We start from the raw sequence: 11,825 nt of genomic DNA, 5'->3' as shown, positions 1-11,825 counted from the left end.
TTCCAAGCACACGAATTGTCCACTTTTCCCTCCCTGGTATTATGAAATCTCTGAGGATCCCGCGATGTCTCTTACCTTCTGTGAGCGCACTCCATACCACAGGTGCACGGAGCAAACCTCCCGGCCACGTTTGTGCTTTCCGCCCGGGCTGCAGACTCTAGCTAGCATCTGCCTTCTGGGAGTTCGGCCGGAGGCAGCGTCTTTCTTTGCATACACAGGCTTTGGCACCGAACTCTCTTTTTCCGCACCCACAGAGGCTCGGCTTTCCCGCTCGTGCTTTCCCCGGGTTCCCCCTCCTCGGCCGCCCCGCGGTACGTGCAGGCTGCAGAGCGGGCTGCGGCCCGGGAGACGAGCGCTAGGACCCAGCAGGACTCCGGGCCCGGGTGGGAGCCGAGCCGCCGACCCCGGGCGGGCGCCGGGCTCTGGAGCCGGGTGTTCCGGCCGCGGTCGGTGCAGCTCGGCTGGGAGACGGCGCGACCCGGCGGCGGGGCCCCCCGCGAGTCCAGCGCCGCCGCAGCCCCCCAATGCGGCCGCGAGAAGCAGCGGGGGGGCAGGCGATCGAAGGTAACAAAAATGCGGCTCTCTGGCTGCCTAGCGAGCCTCTGCCTGGGTTAGCATTGTCACCCTGAGCCTCGCTGCCCAGCTTGCCCATTTTGGGGGGCACCCTTGGCTTTTAAATCTTAAGGTGTCCGCCCCCATCTGTGCACCTAGTTTAGGATTGATTTATAGCATGCAGCCCAGAATGGGAAAGATTGAGGGATGGCGAGTTGCTTATTCTCATTAGTTTTTGTCTCAAAAGTAAGTTCATTAAAAAAAAAAAAAAAGAAAGAAAGAAAGAAAGAAAGAAAAAGAAAAAAAAAGCATGAAAGAAAGAAAAGTTTTTTTGGAATTTGTAGATAGATGGTTTTGCATTTTTATTTTTAAAAATCGTAGACAATGGATATTTATGAAAAATTACCGAATAATTGATGTAATTCTGTTAATGACTTAAGAGGGAGGCGGCTTTGGAGGGGTCCCCAGGCGTGACTCGTATTTTCAAGGAACTAACGTGTTAAATGTGGAGTTTGGCTGGGGCAGAGTTACAGCATCGCTGTCGTAACTATTTTGCTATCAATTATAAACAGAGTGGCTATGGGCAGTTTAAACCTCTTTCTCAAATACCGGAGCTGCACATCCCGGCGTGACATGGACAAACCAGAGTGTCCGTTGAAAGAAGCAGGAATGTTTCTGGTTTTGGAGGAAAACGTTGCTTTGAGGAGAAAAACCCAGATTCCTAGCCCGGGAGACTATTTTTCATGCTTTGTTTATAGTCTGGGAATGACATTTGGAGAAAGGGAACGAGGTCTTTCTTGGGAGCTTTTAATCGTGGGGATTATTAATTTATTTAATTTATTAGTTTCAATTGGTTGGGCTCCGGGAGCCTTACCGTCACCGGGTTGTGCTAGCGTCGGGACACATGATTGCGAAGACGAAACTGGTAGCTCTGAAAGGACTGGACGCTGCTGGTGGAAGCTCCCCCGTGGCGCTGTTGTAGGCTGGGTGCTTCTGGCTCATTGAGGAAAAAGGGACTGGCTTTCCGAGCTGGGGAAGAAGACATCAGTATTTCCCTTTTGTTCCCTGTTTTTTCATTGATCGCCTGCTCTGCCTTAGCCAGGGGGAGCAGCTCTGAGGGTGTAGAGCCCTGAAGAGTGAGTGCATGACTGTCTGGAGCCCGCTCTAACTCTCACAGTGATTGGTCAGTTAGATGGGCACTTAGGAAAACAGCCACCCAAAACCTTCTTTTAAAACCTTGCCTTAATTTCGGATCTGCCTTCTTGGCAGGGCTTTCCGCGTGGTTGCTTTTTTTTTTTTTTTTTAAATCTGGGTGCATCTGGCTCGCTCTGGGTGTCTTTATCTTTAATTTTTTGTTGTTGTTGCTATCCAGATAAAGTAGGCCATTTTGGTGACAAATTTCTTTGCAGATGTCAGCTTCTAGCTTGCACTGATAGATGTGGGGCTTCACAGTACGGTCTCAATGACTTCTGTTCTGTAAGTTGTAGAATGCAAAGTTGATCAACTTGGAATTAATTTTTCCTAATTTTTCTCCCCCTTCTGAGCATTTAGATAGCAGCGCCAGCAGATGGGTGCTTAACAGTATCATTACTTTGATAATTTAAGTGCCTTGTGAATTAGCATGTTTCTCGTGCTAAATCTAAGTCTTTAGACAGTGAAAGGAAAAACAGACAACGAGGAGAGCAAGCAATGCAATCAGCTGACACACTGTTGCAAGAAATTGTAGTGTCTGCTTTGAGCAGAGCAGGCTCCAAGAAAAGGGGGGTTCTTTACCACAGAAGAGAGTGAAGAAACAGGATCACGATAAGACAGCGGATAAGACAGCGTGACGCCTGTGGACATCTTCATTTGAGCCTCAAAGTGCCTCATTAAAGACACTGGCTCCCAGAAGTTGTTAACCATATGAACACTTTTCTGATTGGTTTAAAAATTTAGACACAGGAAGTAGATGGTATCTAGTAACCCAGGAATGGAGACATGGTTGTCATAGAAACTGAGAAGTGTAACCCCACCCCACCCCCACCACACATGCAAACCCTACCATGACCACCGATTTAAAAAAAAAAAAAAAAACCTGCATGTCATCACAGATGCTTGAAGAATACACTGGCTTCTTTGAGCTTTCCCACAACATCTGTTGAAACCCGAGACCATGCCTGTCAAATCAAGGTCATTTTACAACAACAACCAAAAATACAGCCTTCTGGATTTCATAACTGTATTTTTATTGAAAATAGTTCAGGGAAAAGCCTGAAAGGCAGGGTGAGCATTCGCGCTTGCTTAGCATTTTGCAACCTCTGAGTTGGGCAAGGGGAAGGCTGAAAAGAATACATTTGAGCCATTAATTGTGTGTCTGCTAGAAGATGTGTGTGTCTACTGTTAGAACAAAAGTCTTTTTAGAGACTCCGAGACCCGAATGCTGCCTATGGAGGAAGGGTCATCTGGGGGAAGTTATGATGAAGTCTTTTCCTGCTTGCCAGCCGGTTCCAGGTTGAGCTGTGTCCTTTGCTCATGAAAGTCTGTGGCATTTTGGACAGGTTCTCTCAAGCTGCCTGGGCAGAAACTCTGATACTGCCTGGTGCTCAGCAGAGCAAAGGGCAGGGTGTTCCTGGTAGCTGAGAAGGGAAAGGCAGCACTCCTAGGCTGGATGAGGACTGTTTCCAGACTGCAAAAAAAACGACTGCCTAGTTAATTTAGAAACATCTCCTCTTGTGCGCATGGAGAAGGGGTGTTTTCATTTTGAGGCTAATTTAGGGGATCCCCCAAGCTACCAGCACCTATGTCAGCTGTATCTTACTCATGATGAGGAATAGCATGGAAAGAAGTTTGGCCACCTCCCCCCAATGCCCCCTTTTCATTCAGTTTGCTAAGTGGAAAATAACCAAACATACCTTTCCTGCATTTTGGCTTTGAAGCTCTTCAATAAAGCTTGTCCATATAAAAATCAACACATTTGCTAGACTTTGACCCATCTTGTCAATGGTGATCTTTAAACTGTAAGGGTTAAAAAAAAAAGATTTCTCTTTGTTATTATTAATTATGTGTAGGTGTATGTGTCTGCATGTGGGTATGAGCACATACCAGAGGCTCTTGGAGCTTGAGTTACAGACTGTTGTGAGCCGCCTCACAGGGGTGCTGGGATCAGAACTCATGTCCCCTGGAAGAGATCTCTTCTACTGAGCCATCTCTCCAGATCAACCCCCACCTCCTCCGCCCTGCCGCACTTTTTTTGTTTTGTTTTGTTTTTTTGTTTTTCAAGCCAGGGTTCCTTCATATAGCCCTGGCTCTCCTGGAACTTACTGTGTAGTCCAGGCTAGTCTCCAACTCAGGCCTCGAACTCAGAGATTAGCCTGCCTCTGCCTCCTTCGTGCTAGGATTAAAGACATGTACCACCACCTCCCAGCCAGACCCCTAAATTTTAAGTTCTTTATATTTATTTATAAATAACTTCTCTCCGTACATGGAGCACTACACTGGTTTTTGTTTGTTTGGTTTTAAAACTTACTTAACTTACTGTTTGGTCCTTCTAAAAGATCATCACATCTCTCTTGGTTTCCTCAACTGATTACCTCAAGGAGGGGGAGAGATAAGAGCTCCTAAATATGTTTTAATATTTATTTAATATCCTGTATCAATGGGGTAGCAAACAGCTCACAGCCATGCAGTGTCTCGCATTTGATTTTGGCTTTATTTCACGATCCCACATTATCAGATATGTAGTGATCCAGGACTTGGTAGCAAGTTTCGTTTCATGGCATAGCTGGTCTCTCTCAGCAAAGGATTTCCTGTTGAGAACTTTCTTATCTGTAAGAACGGCAAACAGCCATTGCAGGAAACCTGTCAGTTGCTTGTTTGTACAAACTGAAGGAAATGAATGAGACTTGTTGGTTTCTAGAATTTACCTAGATTCTCTGCAGCCTGCCCCAAAGTTTGCCCAGAACAGTTCAAAGAAAGTGACTCTGGAGTTGTACTGTGAATTTGTTTCAAATCATTGGCGCTTCTGTGAATTTCTTTTTTGAGTTCAGAATTAGGAAAATGAATCCTTACACTGTCATGTACAGCTTATTTCACCAATACAAATTAACAAGATGTTCAATAAAGTCCTAATTTGTTTTCATTTGTCAGAAAGTCATCACACAAGCACTGAAGCTGGCATACTTTTTTTTTTTTTTTTTTTTTTAAGGCTGGGCCAAATTTTTAACAATGGTTCCAAAATACCAACCAAATGCCAAAAGAGGGAGGAGGAAAAGGAGGGGGAGGAGAAGAGAGGGAAAGAGAGAGAAAGAGAGAGAATGCTACACGTTTCTCCTTGCTTATGAGAGGAAAACAATACATAAATAACACATTTCAGGTGTGTGCCAACTTCAACGGTAGCTGAAACCCCAAATTATGTGAAAGGCACTTGAGATAACTTTGAAGGCATTTACTCTTTGAAATAATTATTTGTTTAATTTTTTAACATGGGATAAGTGCGTGTTTAATTGCTCCAGTTCATGGATGTCCCAAATTCTGGAAAGGTAGGAGGAAGGGCAAGCCTCTTTATACGCAATAAGTACATAAACCCCCCCATAAGAGAACCGCTTATCGGAATGGGACACACACATTTTTGTAAGCATCATTTCTGTTTTATATTTAGCTCCAAGTAGAATCTTATGCAAGACCCTCGCATCTGAATTGAATCAAAGAAGAACTAGCTACTCTAGAGGACCTGGGAGCCCAGAGTTGCGGACCACCCTCTAGGCAGCACCCGAGGCTAGCCCTTGAATTCAGAACTCTACCAACACAGTTGTAAACCCATTGCTTTCTAAGTGCTCACAAATGTTTTCTTAAGGGAGCCCAAGAGCCTTCCTCCAAGGCCAGCTCAGCCAAAAAGAACTTTTGCCTGGACAATTTCAGAAGTGCCTTGACCTCAAGAGAGAGGAGGGAGAAAGGTAGCCGTTAGTTGTGTCTTATAACACATACTGTGAAACTACCAGAAACCCAGAGAAGGCTTTGACCACTCACTATATGAAACAGTCCTAGCCCCGGTTATAATGAGAGAGGGTAAAGTCTGTTTTTAGGGGTGTAAAAATACAGGCCTCCTTTATAAGTTATAGGAACGTCACATGGGCAAGATGGTCCGCTGTCAACTTGCTGGAAGCTTGGGTTCACTCTCTGTCCGTGTGGTCCTATCAGGGGCAGAGAGAGCTCATATAGTGTCACTGTGAAAGGACGTTCAGCTCGGCGGAGTCACATGTATTGAGTGAAACAACAACGCACAGATGATATTTGATTATCATCAAATAGAGTCAGTTATCTCTTCTCCTATGAGAATGTTCTGGAACAGCAGTCTGGATGGAGAAAATATGCTCAGTTTGCCCTTATGTTCCAGGTGCAAGGGTGTGCAGGACTTTTAGGTGTGCTGGATAGGGCCATCTGTCGTACTTTGGATTTTTGATTTTTTTTCTTTATTGTTATTAGTAGGAGTAGTGTATGTGATCCAAGTGCAGTGGGGCATGTGGAGGTCAGAGCCCACGTTTTGAAAGTGGGGAGTGGGTTCTAAAGAATTGATTTCTGTTTTATATTTAGCGCCAAGTAGGATCTTATGCAAGCCCTCGTACACACTGAGCCACCCTGCCAGCTCTACCCTTGATTTTCACAAGTACAAGAGCTAAGCCAAAGGTATGGAGCGATCAGTGGTGACCCGGGGCCAGCAATAGGTGCTTGGATTGGTCCTCCGAGTGACCAATCTCTCCGAGTTGCTCTTTGGGAGGTGCACAGCCGGGGGAGTCTGGAGAGAAAAAGGACAGGAAGCCTTAGAGCTTCCAACCATTTTTTTCTTTTAAAGAAAGCATTTCCTCTAAAAGATGAAACTGGTAGAGAGCACAAAATTGTCGGCCGCAGTAGTGGATGGAAACGGTTGTGAGTAACTTTCAGTTATTGAATTGCGCTGAATAAAGCTTTTCATGGGCAGGCTGTTTAAGGCCTCCTCCTGCTTCCTCCTCCCTCCTGCATTTCCAGGATGGGAAGTGGTGTAGAGCCCAGGAAAGCTCACTGACCCTGCTAAGGTCATCCCCTGCCACAGAGCTATTCTTTTTGGGGCTGGGCGCTACATCTCAGTATTCTTGTGTTTTGATTTTTGATTGTTCTGTTGTTTTGGTTTTGAGCCAGGGTCTCACGTATCTGGGGAGGTCCTGGAACTCCTGTTCTTCCTGCCTGGGTTACAGGTGTGCACCCTTTGGGTTGAACCCCGGGTGTTTGTGCATGGTAGGCAAGCACTCTTTCAAATGAGCTGCAGACTCAATCCAAGGGCTTGCTTTTTAAATGGAAGGATGCCTGTTAGTTGCCAGGATGCTTGTGGTCGTCCCTGAAGGGCTTTTCCAAGTATGGCCCAATATGTGCCCAGTACAGATGCGAAGAACTGGGCAAGTTCCCCTTGGGAAGGGGATTTTAGCATGCCACACGAGGTCGATTTTGGAGACCCAGAAAGATCTCTTTGTGCCTTGAAATGTTCTGATTTATCAAATGCAATAGTTGTATAAGTAAGCTGGATAGTGGTGGTGTACACCTTTAATCCCAGCACTTGGGAGGCAGAGGCAAGTGGATCTTTGAGTTTGAGGTCAGCCTGGTCTACAGATCTAGTTCTAGGACAGCCAGGGCTACAAAGAGAAACCCTGTCTTGAAAAAAAAAACAAAATAAAAATAAATAAGTAAGTAGTTGTGCAGCTTTAAAATGAAATCAGCTACACACTGCGGAGAAGTTAATGAATGTCTCTAAGTTAAAACCTTTGCGTCGTTTTTTGGGGGCTATATTATCATATGGAATTGTCTCTTGAGAAACAGTAACTTGCTCTGGGCAAGACTGGCCATATTGGGTAACAGGACAGTCATACTGTCCTGAGAAGGGGCTTGTTCCAATAGATCCTACCTGCTACCTTAACTTTAATTGAGTCTTGTAATAACTTAGTGTTGACGTCAATGAGTAAGAACAGTGATGATGGTGTGTGTGCTACACTTGGAGAAACTGAGGCAGCGACATTCCTAGAGCCACAAGTTCTCTAAGAGCCATCTAATTCTCACCTCTAGTTCCTGGACTCAAAACTACAGCCTTTCCCAGTCACTGACCACATACAAGTATTCTCATGGCTTCCTGTCTGGGAGTTGTGGCACCCCCTTAGACACTTAAAATGGCATCCCCCCCCCCCCCAGAAAAAATGGGAGTGTAGGATGCAGAAGGTTCCTGGTGATTCTTGGAAGAAATGGGATTTTGTCTGTTGACTTTTGTGTTCACATAGAAAACCATAAGTGATGGAGGGGCCTCCTGGGTCCCCTGATGGTGAGTTTGACTTCCTTCATCTTCACCTTTCACATTCTCTTCAGCACATTCACTTACCTGGTTAAAAAAAAAAAAAAAAAAGAATCCTGCCCACAACATGTGCTTTTTCCTAAATTCCCACCATAGTGCATGCACCCTAGCTGCTGGTGGCGTCTTTAACCCTTGAATGGATTCTCTGGCAGTATTTGGCTTTGGAAGTTGAAACAGCCCAGCAAGCTCTTGTGTGCAAATACAACAACAGCTCCATAACTGCTTGTTTATTTGACTGTTATCTGGCCATCCTTCTGTGCTTCCGATAGTTGTGAGCAAATGGTTAGAACCAGCAAAGGGAGAGACTTAGCCACACGTGTTCCTGGCTCACAGGTTCATTTAAAGAGGTTCGACAAGTGATCTGAACTTGGTAGCGTGTGGTAGCGTGTATTCCTGTTTCACCGGTGTGAGTTTGTGTTTTTCACATGTATGAAATCACTTCATGGGATGGGTTGAGGAAAGTGCTAAAAGCTTGCATGTAAATGTAGGGAAATGGATCATCCAGGAATTCAGAGAACACTAATTAGGCACCTACTGCATACCACTGACTATGCCCAAACCCTTGCTAACAGTGTACCATCTGCTCTGGAACTCATACCAACCTTTTAAGTGGAACTCTCTCCAAATTGTGCCTCTCCTCAAGTTGGTACTCAGACACCATCTTTGCAAGGACAGTTGAAGGTTATGTAGTTTACCTGAGAGCTGATCCCAGGATGGGACAGGAAGGCAGCCAACAGTGAGTGAGCCGTCTCTCTCTAGAGCACCGGGCACGGTCAAACTGTGGGAACGTGAACTCTTGGCTCCTGGCTCAGGGCCACTCTCAGGGAACTCAGATTCTAGCACTGAGGTCTTCGTGTGACATGACAGAGCAGGCTTTGCCTGGAGAAAGTGTTTGGGTCTGGACACTTTTGGGAGGTGGGATGTCAGGTACAAAGGAGGCAAGGCCAGGGTGGTCTTAGCAACTATCACTGTTACTTTGTATCCATCCACTCCTTCCCCAGTCTTAGAATTATAGTTGTGCACGTGTGTGTGTGTGCGTGTGTGTATGCGCGTGCGCACACATGCATATGTGCACATATGTGCTCCTGGAGACCAGATGTAGGCATCAGGTGTCTTCTTCAGTTGCTTTCCCATTTATTTTATTGAGACATGGTCTCTCACCAAATCTGGAGCTCTTGCTTTGGCTAGACTGGCTGGCCAGCAAGCCCCAGGGGTCCTCCAGTCTTGGCCTCCCAGCACTCACATTACACATGTACCCAGCTTGGTATGTGGCTGGATCAAAGTCAGGTCCTCAGGTTTTGCCCAGCAAGCACTTTACTGACTGAGCCATCTTCCCTAGCCCTGAGAGGTGTCCTTTTAGCCACCGTGTAGGCTTGTGAATGAATGAGTGTCCCTAGAGAGCGAGGTTTTAATGTGAAGAACAGATGCAACATACAGTTTAGAGTCACTTGGGTGGAAATCTCCAGGAATGATGCACCTGTTTTCTTTTCTGTTCCATTCCATTCCTTCCTGTTTCCTGTCTGTCACAACTGTACTCCTCATTTTCCAGGTAAGGACACTTGGCCTCCATTTCCACCTCAAGCACCTGACTTACCCCCCAAGCTCTCCTAGTTCCCCCCCTCTCTCTTCTCTCTCTCTTTCTCTCTCTTCTCTCTCTCTTTCTCCCTCTCCTTCTTCTTCCTCCTCCTTCCTTTCTTTTCTTTCTTTCTTTCTTTCTTTCTTTCTTTCTTTCTTTCTTTCTTTCTTTTCTTTGGTTTTTCCAAACTGAGTTTCTTTGGGTAGCCTTGGCTGTCCTGGACTCACTTTGTAGCCGAAGCTGTCCTCAAACTCACAGAGATCCACCTGCCTCTGCCTCCTTGAGTGCTAGGATTACAGGCGAGCGCCACCACACCCAGCTTGGTGCCGTCTTTCAATTCATCTTGTCTTAAGTGAGCTCTACCTGGTACCTCACTCCATGAATGCCACTTGTGACCTCAGGGAGGCTCTGTCCCACTAGCTCTTTTCCTTTCTTTGCTCTTGAAGCCTTCTATCCCTAAACCACACCCCTAAATCACACCCCTAAACCACACCCCAGGCCTGAGTTTTCATGCTAGATCTCTCCTTTTCCAACTTATCCCCTCCAACCCAGCTGTGTGCGTCTGGGGAATTACTTAACCTTAGATTCCAGTCTTGGCTGCGGTTTCCTTAAGTAACATGGGAATCCTAAAAGGATTATTGGAGAAGCTAAATCCTAGAGTCCTTGAAAAGGACTTGTCACAGAGCCTGGCAAGCAGCCAAAAATTACTGAGCTATTTTTATTGTTGTTTTGTTAATATTACTGCTGTCTCCCGAGTCTACTGAGAACCTGCCCAGGCTCCCTGATGCCCACCTCATCAAACCTGTCCTCTGCCAGCCTCTTAATTCCTTCTATAATCTGTCCTTACCTATTACTGCTCAAGGAAGGGGCCTGAGATCTGGTTTATTCAACTTGTCCCTACACTAGCCTCTCTGGTTCCACGGCCATTGTGCTGCCATGCCCTGATCACAACCTTTTTTATTGTCCATGATGTAGGCTGTCCTTTTTAATCTACTTAAAACCTCCACTGTGCAGAAAAAGCAGCTCCCTTCTCTTGTCTGGGCAATCTTCCTCCCAGCACACACAAAGAGGACCCTTCGGTTGTGCCTGTTTCACAGTGTACTTGTAACTGGTATTCCCAGCAGTGCCCTAGTCTCAGTCTCTCCCCGAGACCAATACCCACTCCATAATGTGCTCTTGCTGGCCCCCACCCCATGTTTTGGCCTGTGATGGCAGGTGTGAGAACTGAGTGGGACTCGCTCTTTTATTTCTCTGGAAGGCACAGGCATCTCAGGGTCCTGGGGCTGAGTGACCTCGGCTGTCAGCACTAAGTCCATCCAGAACTTTTCTGTGTGGTGTGAGGAGTACAAATTCATTTTCATGAAGCATACATGCACACATGCTAGCTATGGCATACAATAGGATAGATATCTAAATATTGTATCTGCATGCCTTCTGAATACATGTAAACATTGTATGTCTTCTTACATCTGTGCCCACAGTTACATGTTTCTTGGTGAGCTGTACCCCAGCTCTACAGCTGCAATTCTTTCTATGTTTTGGTTTGTGGACTGTTATGTTATATACTTTAAATTGAATTGTACATGTGAAAAAGAGCACTGATCTTTAGCTTGATTTTTTTTTTAAGGTCTATTTATTTTTATGGGCACTGGTGTTTTGTTTGCATGTATGTCTGTGTGCAGGTGTCAGATCCCCTGGAACTGGAGTTACAGATAGTTGTGAGCTGCCATGTAGGTCCTGGGAATTGAACTCAGGTCCTCTGGAAGAACAGCTAGAGCTCTTAACTACTGAGCCATCTCTCCAGTCCCATTTCTTTCTTTCTTTTATTTTCTTTTTAAGGGAACATATCCATCTAACAACGTCTAGACCAACACGTTGAACATTATCTACATGTAAGAAGTCCCCATGTGTCTTAAGCCACTCCCCCTGCAAGATGATCACTTCCCTAATTTTGAGCATCATTGACTCGTTTTGTCTGTGTGTGAATTTTATATCAAAATAAGTGGGTCAATGAGATGGCTTAGCAGGTATCTTATTTGGGTTTTCTTGCTGTGAAGAGACACCATGACCATGGCGACTCTTATAAAGGAAAACATCTGCTTGGAGCTGGCTTACAGTTCGGAGGTTTAGTACATTGTCATCATAGCAGGAGGCCGTGGTAGTGTGCAGGCAGACATGATGCTGGAGACGGAACTGAGAGTTCTGCATCTAGAGCAGCAGGCAGCGAGCCTGCCTTGGGTTTCTGAAATGCCAGAGCCCCCTCCCCCCCGGTGACACCCTTCCTCCAACAAGGCCAGACCTCCCAATAATGTCACTCCCATGAGGCACTGGAGCCATTTTCATTCACACCGC

The 11,825-nt window shown here is 45.8% G+C and overlaps 1 protein-coding gene across 6 annotated transcripts in view; it reads left to right on the top strand.

Moving 5' to 3' along the window:
- Positions 1-447: 447 nt before the first annotated feature.
- The window catches only part of Foxn3 (forkhead box N3), a 380,871-nt gene continuing 369,493 nt past the window's right edge, over positions 448-11,825 (top strand). For 4 of the 6 annotated variants that reach the window (XM_051150395.1, XM_051150364.1, XM_051150366.1 and 1 more), the window contains exon 1: positions 448-564. The gene's annotated coding sequence lies outside the window, so the exon portion shown is untranslated. The remainder of the gene's footprint in view (positions 565-11,825) is intronic. The other 2 variants (XM_051150386.1, XM_051150369.1) reach the window with 2 other exon arrangements.

Source organism: Acomys russatus, chromosome 1 (assembly GCF_903995435.1).
Source record: "Acomys russatus chromosome 1, mAcoRus1.1, whole genome shotgun sequence".
Taxonomy (NCBI): domain Eukaryota; kingdom Metazoa; phylum Chordata; class Mammalia; order Rodentia; family Muridae; genus Acomys; species Acomys russatus.
The sequence above is the reverse complement of the archived record's forward strand: the minus strand, read 5'-3'. Positions and strand labels throughout refer to the sequence as shown.